The sequence below is a fragment of the Phragmites australis genome, chromosome 12 (genome assembly GCF_958298935.1).
Source record: "Phragmites australis chromosome 12, lpPhrAust1.1, whole genome shotgun sequence".
NCBI lineage: Eukaryota > Viridiplantae > Streptophyta > Magnoliopsida > Poales > Poaceae > Phragmites > Phragmites australis.
In genome coordinates, this window is record NC_084932.1 from 5,685,553 (window position 1) to 5,698,319 (window position 12,767).

Here is a 12,767-nt window from a genome sequence, read left to right on the forward strand (position 1 = left end):
CCTCTGAGCCATTTGCACATAGACAACTTGGCGCAAGCAACATCAAGCCCCTGGCATCCAATAATACTCGGAAACTTCAACCCTAGATTAGTTTAGATCTCATCTACTCCATTGTAATAGGGCTAGCCACATTGCTTGCACTTGAGAACAATTAATATACAGCAACATCCACACAGGACGTAGGGTATTACTCTAATTGGAGGCCTGAACCTGTATACACCGTGTGTCTTATCTCCTATTTGATCCCTGATCTCGCAAGGTGCCCCTACTTGATTACAAATATATTATTGATTATTAACCCTCGACATTCGATTTTGGGTGAGCGCAGAGGGAAAAAGTTGAGGATGGAGGGGATTGCGTGGGCTGCTAAAATAGTCAAGTCTTAACGGATAGCTCGAGATCGGCTTGTTTAAGCTTGCGAGCTTCAAGACAGGCTCGATTCCCAAATGCGCTGATCTCAAATCGAGCTTTTAGCGATACGAATTCGAGTAGCTCACGAGCCTCGAGCTTTTTTGCCAGCTCTAATTGGGTGGTGGGCAGGGTTCAAAAAACCGACGGTAATCGAGCGAAAATCGCGATAACCGGCCATCTCGGTCCGGCTCGGTTTCAGAAACCGAACGGTAACCGAATTTGAATTCAAAAAAATTCAAAAAAAAAGAATTTAAACAAATTCAAAAAAATCTTAAAAAAAACTAGACACAATTCTAAGACCTGCTGTGAAAAAAATTTCAAAAAAAAAATTCGTTTGCATCATATTCTATAGGGAGGAAGTTTGAAAAAAATGAAAAAAAATTGAAGTGTGCGGCTCAGTTTACATGTTAAGAAAAAGTTTAACATGCAAACACATATTTTTCTTGTATAGAACGTATCTTAAGAGGATCTTTAAAATTGATTTCATTTTATTTATTATTTTATTAATTTCTCTATGATTTTTACAAAGTTCACAAGCATAAAGTGAATATGTTAAGAAATAGCACTGTAATTATCTTTTTCATGTCTACTATTATTTTTTCTACGTAAATCATAGTATAAATAAAATAATAAAAGTGGTTTCACTAATTTTTGAGGTGTGATGAATTAATCTAGTCGCAACACATTTACACAATCCTGCATGTTATAATAACTAATTCATTAGTTTATGTATTTTTAAAAGACATACGATCATATAAGAAGACTAAAAAAATTAGTTTCATGATTTTTGGATTAGCAAAGAGTAAACTATGCATTTAACTTGATTTAAAAAATACATTTTCTCACAGAAAATTTTGAACTTTTTTATGAGTATAAATACTTTTATCATGTAGATCATGTTACAAGGAAACCAACAAAATTTGTTTCACTTCATTTGAAGCTAAGATGAATTAGTTATTGATTTTATAAGATTGAGATAATTTTTAGGTTTTTTTGTTAAACTTCACTGAAAATCGAGAAAACCGCTCCATAAATCGAGAAAACCGATCGGTTACTGACAATGCGGAAAATTCGAGAAAACCGCTTGATAAATCGCAAAAACCGCTCGGTAACTGGTCCAATTCGACCGGTTATCGAGTGGCTAAAATCACGATTTTTTCCCCGAATTTCAAATTTATTCAAATGAATTTTGTCCAATTTTTTTTTAAAAATTCGAACGATTACCGCGGTAATCACGATTTTTCGGTTAACGTAAACCCTGGTGGTGGGTGCTACGGTAGGTAATCACGATTTTTGGGGTAACGTAAACCCTGGTGGTGGGTGCTACGGTAGCCCTCAGGATGGAACAATAAATTCTTACCAGCCGCTTATTGAGTTCAATATTGGTCCGATCTGTGTTTGCATTGACAGGAAAACACATACAAGTCCTTTAGATTCAATAAAATTTGAATTAAGTTCTTAAAATTTCTAGCTAGAGCAATCTGTCTATTCAAAACACGTTGTTATTAACAAAATGCCCAAACCCAAAATGTATTTGGACATTGGTTTCCCAGTGGATAAACTGTCCAGCCGGATCTTGTGCGCGCTAAGTAGGTGACATGGAAAGAATGGAATCGACGTATTTTGACCTTGGTTCCCTAGTGGTTATAGAGTCCGGTTCTCGAGCCAGAAACGTTGTACAGTGACGGTAGGGAACTGTCTCTGCAGGTATCTAGCTTGACAGACAAAACAAATTTTGAGTCTCCTCATCATTGTCGCATGGAAGGCTTGGAAAGAATGAAATTGGCGTATCTTCGAGGCGCAGACCAAGAGAACAGCTGGACATATAGAACATTGAAGATGAGGCCCAGCCTAGGTTCAGTGTGGCCATAGTTTGTAACGTGTACCCTTTTCCTCTCGTTTGATGGAAATTGGAAGAAAACTGCTATTCTCAAAGACTAAGTATACATGGTTCGGAAAATACAAACACTCACCAGCCATTTAGTAGCATATATAACTACATTAATCTTTAGTGGCACAATGGAGGTTGCTGACCTTGTCAATAATGTGTTGTGGCAGTAGAGATTCCAGAGACTGAGGCACATTAGGGGCTGCAGAAGTGTAACAAACCGAGCAGCTCCTAAGTTAGCCATGGCGATAAAAAATCATGACACGTCCTTTCCCGCTGCATCACATTCCATGAAATGCATATACACATGTCTCATGACAGGTAGTCAAAGCCTCGTTCATCCTACTTTGGTTCTTCACAGAATTTTCAATTGCATAACAGAAACGGATGTTAGTCCAATTTGATGTGAGATCCAATGTGTTTGTATACCGCCCGTTAAATAGAATACTAAGTACTGCACCCTGAAGGCTTGAACCGTAGGCAGTGGCGTCTCTACATATATAGTGCCACTCCCTACTGACTCTTTTGGTCTTCCCCATTAGTCATGGCTCCAAAGTTTAGTTTTTATGTACATTGAGCAAATGGGCGGATCCACATTATAATAGAAGGGTTCTGTTGATCCTAGTGACTCGTTGCCGGCTCAAAGAGACAATCGTACATGTGTTATTACTGTGGTTCAGAAATGAACTATATCATGACTTCCAATATGCATTGGGCAGAGGACAGTCGTTGGTGTTAAAGCCACACTACAGATGCATCCATGTAAATGTTCCTAAAACAACGCTCAAATGCGGGAGTTTTTCCTGATTTTTTTGGGCAATGAGTAGTTTACTATGAATATTCCAAGATCCTCCCATTTGAAACAGGATCCAAAAATACTCATGACACATTTACTAGCATACAACTAAATTCATCTTTGGAGGCACATGGTAAAACAAAAATATTCTGTCATACAATTAAATTCTACACGCGTCTGCAAATCTGAATTTGTAGAACTAAATTGGAGACACGTCTGGATGTCATCATTCGTTCAATTCCTGCACAAATTTATGTGGCAGGCAAAATTCGTGGACTCAAAATCATGGCATAGATAGATGCTCTTAGTCTCAAATCAATCTGGATCCATCGTCTGCTAACTAGTTCATCCATGATCAATCTCGCCCTCATGCTGTTTCTGCCCGCACTGTGCAACTACCCGGAACTAGCTAGGCTGTCTGGCCATGGAAGCATATCCTCACGGCGCCAGAAAAGCATGATGAACACGCAGAACGGTTGATGACTCCAGCTTCGCACCGCCATTCCTTCTGCTGCTCAGCCAATAGGTAACCAACCACACGTTTCTCTATTCCCGGTGCGTCTCATTCCGATGCTGAGTATACATGACTTGCTGATTCATTGATACGTTGTTCACGACCTGCCATTTGGAAATTTTCAGCAACAGAAATTAAATAAGTTCAGCTGGACGAGGAAGCGACATAGAGTATTACTATTAATAATGGCGGATGAACTTGGCACCGAAGCCGAATAAATGTGCTCTATTGACAACATGTGCATCAACACCCGAGCTAGTCCTAGAACCACTAAACTTTTTTATTCTTTTCTCTAACTCCAAATATACTTTTTAATACTCCACCTAACTCGAAATATATAAGTCGATCTAGCCTTGTTAACTTTGTAATTATAACTCACCCTACAAATTCTTGATTACACCTGTAAATGAGCTCTTTTCCCATGCAATTAATACTTCATGCAGTGAGAAGTAAGATGAGAAAGAGTATATGTAAAAGATAGGGGGTGTTTGTTAGGAACGTAGCGGAAGTATCACCAGGATCATCAAGCCAAGCATAAGATCAACACACAAGACACGATATTTTTTAACGAGGTTCGGCCAAGTTGCCTACATCCTCAGGGCATGACTACGGGCGCTCCTCCCCAACTGTTTCGTCTTGCCATGATTACAACGGTGGTGCCTTCTATTTAAAGGCCCGGAATTAGGAGTTCGACTACAACTCTAATCGTAGTCCCACTCAATTACAACTCAAGTCTATCTGTAACCTACCATGTACACATATTCGACACATATTCCAACAAACTTCACCTTGACGAATATGCACGTCAACTTGAGTCTGCCATGTGTGAACCTCCGTGTACCTAGACTTGAGCCGTTTATCTCTGCTGCTCATCCTGAACAGTCCGACGAGAATGCCTCGCCGCTAGGAACGTATTCCGCAAAATTTGCAGCTCCCACCTTCATGACTTCACCTTTCAACTTGTATTGATGACCTTCCATCTTCTCACCTATCATCACAGTCTTGCCATCCTGCATCACATTCAAGGTCTTCTTATCTGGCATCGCCTGATATAGCCAACCTTCTCCATGCAGTAATCCAAGCGATATTAGATTCTTCGTAAGTCCCGGCACATGCCACACACCCTCAAGTAGCACTTCTTGTCCATCATACATCTTCAGTTTGATATTGCCGACTCCCATAACACGGTAACCCATGTCATCTCCCAAGCGAGCAAGACCAAAATCACCTTCAGAGTATGAAGAGAACCACTCCTTGTTTGATGTTGCATGATATGAACTCGCCGAATCTAACAGCCATGCTTCACCATAAGACTTTTCACTTGATAGTACGAGAAGATCACCATCACTATCCGAGTCACCTTTCTTGGAAACCACAATATTTGCCACGCCTTTCTTCAGTTCTGGACAATCTTTCCTTACATGTCCCCAATCCTTGCATTTATAGCACCGTGGCCCCTTCTTCTTCTTTTTCTTGTGAGTCTCCCTACCTGGATCACCTTTGACCAAAAAAGCATTTCCAGATGAACTCTCACCAGCATTGTTCTTCCTCCTTTGTTCATGAGCAAACAATACCGCAAGAATATCATCCACTTTGACTGCCTCTTTACCATACGTCAATGTTGTGACCAAGTGCTCATAAGACCTTGGCAAGGAACACAGAAGAATAATCGCCTTGTCTTCATCATCAATTGTCACCTCCACCTTCATAAGATCAGCAACAACTTAGATTAAAGACGTTTACGTGCTCAGCAAGATCTGACCCCTCTTGCATCTTCAGCCCATACAGTTTTTGCTTCAGATACAGCTTCCGAGTCAATGTCTTGGACATGAATTGATCATCTAATTTATCCCAAATCTTCTTAGGTGATGTTTCATCCATGACATGGTACATGATTTGATCGGAGAGACACAACCTTATTGTCGCCGCTGCTTGTGCTTGCATCTCTTCCCACTTGTCATCATCTACCGTGACTGGCTTCTTGTCGCTAAGAGCCTTCAGGATCCCCTGCTGCGCCAGCAAGTCCTTGACTCTTGTCTGCCAAAGCCCGAAGTTGCCAGTCCCGTCAAATCTCATCACCTCGAATTTGGAAGCCATCGACGCCATCTGCCTGTTGCCGCAGACCGCCGAATCCTGCTCACGTGTACCTCACGTGTGCTGAACGCGTCTTCGCACGTTCGTACCTGCGCCCCTCGTGGACGCACCGCCACGCACACGCCGAACCGCGCGTACGCCCGCCTCGTACACCGCCCGTGCACGATCTGCCGCTCTCAAGCCCCTGTCGACAACCACGCCGCTTGCACACGACGAAGCCGACCCGCTCGATCGCCGCCCGCCGTTCACCGTCAACCGCCACAAGCAACGGTTCACGAACAGTCTGATTGCAATTTTCGCAATCTCGTGGACTTCCTTCTCTGGTTGCCTTGCGTTCTGTTTCTGTTGCGCGCTGCACTCGCACGCCTTGTATTTATTACCCAGCCCAGTTGGCTCTTGACCAACTCCAAGTCGGTACCCAATCGGACACGCCCACCCAGCTCTCGCGAGTGCATGTCCAAGCCACCGAGCCGAACACGCTGCTGAAAGCGACACGAACTCCAGCATCACGAGCCCGCCTCTTTTTTAATGCCACAGCCGAGCTTCCTAGACCTCTGGAACCGAGCCGATCAACGCTGACTGCCGTGCGATACCAATTCGACCACCTGGACCGGCTACCTCAGCCATGCATGCTGCGTGGTAGAGCCCACCTGGGCCTTCCGTACCGAGCCAGCCACAGGCCGAGCGCCTCCTGCCCAGCTGCATAGTCTTGTGCGCATGATCTCCACGGGCTGTCTCTGTCCGCCACATCGCCTATGCTGGACCACCACCGACGCTCGTCACCACGCCTGGCCTGGCCGCCCATGTGAGCCAATGCCTGCTGGCCCTGTCCCACGCACCTGTCCGTCCGCGTCTGGCTTTGGCCGCCCGCCCGTGATGCCCAAGCAGTGGCCTGATCTGTGTTGAACGCGCCTTCACGGCTTGATCACCTCGCCACAAAACACGCGCACAAATCTCCTGGAGCTCCAGACCGTCTCGGCCTTATTCAAAGCCGCGTGCAAACTCCAGCCGATCACCATGCAATATTTTAATCCCATATGCATGCATGCTTTGCTAGAAGACACACATCACATAAGGCCATGCACGTGTGCCCTCCAAAGCCAATCACGCTGGATTTTTAAATCCAAATAGTGTGCATGTCTCCCATGCACCCTACATGCATGCATACAAGCTGTTGACCAAGCCTTGCCGATTTCCTTTTTTCTTTTCTCCGTTCCTCACCACCACGGCCCGCGCGCTGACTCCTGGGCCGGCCAGCTAAACTAATCAGACACCTGTTCGGCCACGTCTCGGAACCAGCCGCTTCCTGCTGCAGCTCCACGTGTTCCACCTCAGGCCAACACAGCCGAATGCTAAACGAGTCCGCACGAGTCCACGTCAGCCACGCCTCACGAGCCTCCGAAGTCCACCGTGACTTTCGCCATCGCTGTCGCTGCTCCACCTTGAGCAAACAACAGCCGCTCCGATCTAGATTGATCGCCCATCAATCAGACCGTGAGTGGAAGCCGCTGCCTTATCAACAACGTCTTCCAGCCGCACTGTCGAAACTGGCCGTCACGTCTGACTGACCACTATCAAACTACAGCCCCCAGCCGCTATCAACCTGATCTCCACGTCTGGACGGATCCCTATTGATGCAGCCCATCGGACGGTTCAAGCCGCCGCGCTTGAAGTGTCCGAATCCACCGACCGAATCGTTGATTGCCGCCATGCTCCACCTTGCGCCGTCCTTCCCCGGACTAGTGCAAGCCTTGCGCGGTGTGGAACATATCCTCGTGCCTTCTCTTGATCTTTCTTCATGGCTCTGGTACCACTTGTTAGGAATTTAGCGGAAGTATCACCAGGATCATCAAGCCAAGCATAAGATCAACACACAAGACACGATATTTTTAACGAGGTTCGGCCAAGTTGCCTACATCCTCAGGGCATGACTACGGGCGCTCCTCCCCAACTGTTTCGTCTTGCCATGGTTACAACGGTGGCGCCTTCTATTTAAAGGCCCGGAATTAGGAGTTCGACTACAACTCTAATCGTAGTCCCACTCAATTACAACTCAAGTCTATCTGTAACCTACCATGTACACATATTCGACACATATTCCAACAGTGTTGAGTGTTAACAACTTTTCAGAGGAAAGAAGAAAGATAATATATTGAAATTATTGAAACTGTATTGTCATTTGCCTAAATCCGTAATTCTAGTGTCTTAGTCTAGAACGGCTCACATTTCGAATTGGAGGGAGTATCAGGTGTCTTTCATAGCTCTATGAAGGATTATATTACTCAAACCAAGGGTGTGATGAGCCTATGGCTCCGCATGTTATTTCTACTTGGCTCGGTGAAAAGGAGTGCAACTCTTCAAATAAAATTCCTATTCAATTTGGTTCCATATGCCTATTTTATGAAGCAATAATGCGAGGAAACTCAAGCTGATGCTGCTGCTACTATGTCGAATAAGCTAATTTTTATTGGAGCAAATGTTTTGCGCAAGAAGGGAAAAAAAAGAAGCCTTGCATCCAGATTAGCACCATGCATATTGAGTTATATTCGGACTGTGGCTAGCTTAATTAGGAGAGTTAGACTAATATTAGCATGTGGCCGTACCATTTCAATATTTCTATACGTGAGTCTTAGCCTTTAGGATTGGTGCATGTGTCCAGGTCGGTTTCTTCGTTACGATGGAGTCCGATTAATTGGTCGAGTCCGAGTCGAGTCTAGTGCCTGCGTGCACATAAATTAGGCCGGCAGCCTTGTATCGGGGGGATGGAGTTTTTGGTGTGTGTTTGCTGTCGTTGACAGAAACCCTAGAGAAGGGCGATCCTCTCCTCGTCTATCGTGTGGTGATTATCTTTCCGATCCATCTGGGTTGTGAAGATCGTGGTCAAGTTATCAGGCTTGGGCACGTGTCGAATTCCATTGGAGTTCTCCTCTCTAGATCGTGTTCCTGGAATCACGGGTTGGAGAGCTGCTATCGCTGCTAGTTTACATCAATTCACAATATTTGTAACCCAAGTTATCTTTTGTCCTGCTATTGTTTGCATGGATTTCCCATCTGTTATTTGCGCAAGTGCATGTGTTTGTGCTGCTGGCCTTTGGTTTGCATCTATTACAATAGTTGCAAATCGGCCTGCTGTTTTCTTTCGCTACTGCTACTGCTGGTTCGGTTGGGAGTATTAGCTTCCGCCTTTGTTGCTAATTGGGAGGATTTAAGTACTATTTAATCTCTGATGCCGTGAGATCGTTACTGCTCCTTCGGTTTCTCATGTGCTGCTGTTGGTCCAGAGAACGGATTTAATATTACGGCAATACCAAAGCTAGGGCCTCATCTCGTACTGATCAGAAGATCTTCCGAACTGAATTTCAATCCCATTACCAATGGCTTCCTCAACACAGATATCAGGATCTGTGCGCATCAGAAACAATCTGTGATATTCTACCCAACCATGTATGTGTCCAATAAAGTTCGTTTCCCACTAGCCACTTGTCATGGCACCAAGGCGAGAGATGAAGACAGCAAGCGCGGGAGCGAAGCCGCTGAATGAGATCGAGCAATTGGGCTGAGAAAGGGAGCTCGGCGGGAACTAGTGAAATGGGCAAGTGGGCCGCCCGAAGTGGGCTAGCCGGTCGGCCTGTGACCGCGCTGATAAATACGTTGCTGTGCAACGCCCAACACATGACGAGTTCTGTGAATCACTCCATTCCGATATCTGTTCTTCTTCTTCCCCATGTGGGTCTGCGGACCGGCACCGTGGATTAGATCTACTGGTCCATGGTGGACTAGTTACACACCCGAAAGGGTATGTGATTTTAGTTGGAAATCTGAGATCCAACAGCCCAGGACGATTGGGGGAAGTCAGCGGTAGGCGGCGACAAGAGGATGGCAGCGCCGCCTCAGACATAGCCGGAACTTCACTGGTGACGCGCCATATCGAGCTATGGGCTAGGCGCAACAAGACAAGATGGTGACGGGGAGTCTCACCGAGAGCTTCACGGCAGCTGGAGAGGGCTCGGGGCGGCTAGCGATGGCGAGAAGGCGACGGCGGGGTCGGAGCTCGATGGGGGATCGACTGCTGGGATGAAGGCGTGAAATTGGGGGTTAGGGAAGCTTCCTCGGGGTCCTCCGGTTTCGAAGAATTTGTCAGCTGGTCTCGGGGTGCAACAGGGAGAGCTGGCGACGATGAAGGGGGAGATGCTCACCGGAGCTCACCATGGGTTGGCTTGCGGTAGCGGAACGGCGTTGAGAAGCGGCGGAGAAGGCTTCCCGTGCTCCTATGATGCCTGCGGCAACCTTAAACGCGATGGGGAAGGCCTTGGTGCGGCGAACGGCGCTTGCGGGAGCTCGGCAAGGCGGTTCTGCGCGATGGGGTTGAGCGGAGATGGGGAAAATCGGGAGCACGGTGGGGTTGGACGGCATTTATAAGCGTGAGGGAGTGCGTGCCGTTGCGGGGATGTGCGCTGACGGTTTCGGGCGAGCCAGTACGGCACGAGTACAGAAGCGAGCGCGGCGCGGAAGGAGCGGGAGGAAGGCGCTAACAGGCGGACCCGGGCTGTCAGAGAGAGAGAGAGGGAGGAGAAGCGGGCTGGGCTGCGCGGGGAAGACGGGCTGGGCCGGTGAAAAACGGGCGTCACATGCCACCACTCAACTGTGGGCTTCCCCCATGCCTCCACAGTGTAAGCATTTCCTTTGGCTTATCCATCGCGCTCGCCTCCCCACGCGCGAGCTCCTCCACCGCCGGCACATCACTGAGGATCCACGCTGCCCTTTCTGCTGCAGTGTCGAAGATCAGGAGCACCTCCTCCTCCATTGCCCTCACGCGCGAGCAACCTGGGAGTGCGTTGGAGCAGCTGAAGTTACCCAATGTGGCACCCTAGCGGATCTTTGGAGTGCCCCGGTCATTTGGAACTCGGAGAAGGGGCGCATTCGACATACGGCGATCACTGTCGTCTTGTGGAATATTTGGAAGAACCGGAACAGCAAGGCGTTTCGCAATGAGGTGTGGACCGTAACTCAAACGGCCCGTCAAGCAGCCGCAGACCTAGCCATGTGGGCTCATCGTGCTGCCAAGCCGCAAGTGATGAACTCTCTTAGATCGTGGAGTGACAACTTGTTTCGTGTAATTAGCTCTTTTTTATGCTCTCTTCACTCTCCCCCTCTTTTCACAAATCCTGGATGTACTGTACCTTCATCCATTAATGGCAATGTTCAGGTCCGCCCTGCGCCTACCGTAGTTTTCCTCAACAAAAAAAGAAAAAAAAGAAAGGCAACTGCGTGACATGTTGAATAAAGGAGTCATCAGACCGAGCTACAGTCCATTTGCATCCCCAGTATTGCTGGTGCGCAAAAAGGATGGTACATGGCATTTTTGTGTGGATTATCGCAAGCTGAACTCCATCACAGTCAAGAATAAACGCCCAATGCCTGTAGTGGAGGAGTTGATAGATGAACTTGCTGGAGCTCAGTGGTTCTCTAAGTTGGATCTTCACTCCGGTTCCCATCAAATCAGGGTAGCACCTGCTGATATAAGTAAAACAGCATTCAAGACTCATCAAGGGCTATATGAGTTTTTGTCATGCCATTTGGCTTGACAAATGCCCCAGCAACATTCCAAGGGCTGATGAACACAATTTTTGCTCCTCTATTGCGCAAGAGTGTTCTTGTATGCATGGATGATATCTTGGTGTATAGTAGCACTCCTGAGGATCATTTGCAACACCTCACTGGAGTCTTACAGATCTTACAACAACACTGCTTATTTGTTAAGCAATGTAAATGCTCTTTTGCTCAACAGTATCTTGAGTACCTTGATCACATTATATCTGGATAAGGAGTGGCAGCAGATCCTTCAAAAATTCAAGCTGTTCAGGACTGGCCAGTGCCCACAAATCTCAAAGAGTTAAGAGGATTTCTTGGTCTCACAGGATATTACAGGAGATTCATCAAACATTATGGGCTAGCAAGCCACTCACTGAATTGTTGAAGAAAGGCACTCAATTTGTGTGGTCTCCTCTATCTCAAACAGCATTTGATACTTCGAAGCAATCTTTGATTTCTGCACCAGTCCTTACACTGCCTAAGTTTCAGAAACAATTTGTCCTAGAAACTGATGCAAGTGAGTATGGAGTTGGAGCAGTACTCATGCAAGACAACCATCCTATTTCTTTTCTTAGTAAAGCTCTTAGTGTGCGCAATCAAGCTCTATAAGTTTATGAAAAAGAATGCCTTGCAATAATGATGGCAATGGATAAGTGGCGCCCATATCTGCAGGCCGGGCCTTTTCTGATAAAGACTGATCATAAAAGCCTTCTTCATCTAAGTGATTAGAGAGTTCATACAGAAATTCAGCAAAAAGGCTCTTCTAAAATTGATGGACCTTCAATTCACAATTGTATACAAGAAAGGCTCTACAAATCAGGCAGCTGATGCTCTTTCCAGGAAGCATGTTCCCTCTCCAGTGATGGCTATCTCAGTGAGAACCCCTGCATGGTTAGAAAATCTGAAAGCGGGCTATATGGATGATCCTTTCACCAAAGATCTCTTGACCAAACTCAATGTCTCTCCCGATTCTTCCAAAGGGTTTACACTGACTGATGGTATTATCAGATTCAAAGATAGTATGGATGGGGAACAATGCATTAGCACAGCAGCATATTCTTCAGGCTTTGCATGGCAGTGGTATTGGAGAACACGGATTTCATGCCACTTATCATCGAGTGAAACAGCTGTTTGCCTAGCCTAAGCTCAAGGACTTTGTTAATTAGACACTATGTTCAGTCTGCCAGCAAGCTAAGGTTGAACATGTTAAGCTCCCTGGTCTGTTACAGCCATTGCCGGTACCCTCTCAAGCATGGGAAGTTGTCAGCCTTGATTTCATTGAAAGACTACCCAGTGCTCAAAATTACACAGTTATTCTCTCAGTGATTGACAAATTTTCCAAGTATAGCCATTTCTTACCTCTCTCTCACCCATATACTGCACTGCAAGTTGCCAAAGTATATCTCAATCAAGTCTACAAGCTCCATGGCCTTCCCAGAGCTATCATTTCTGATAGAGATAAAGTTTTCACA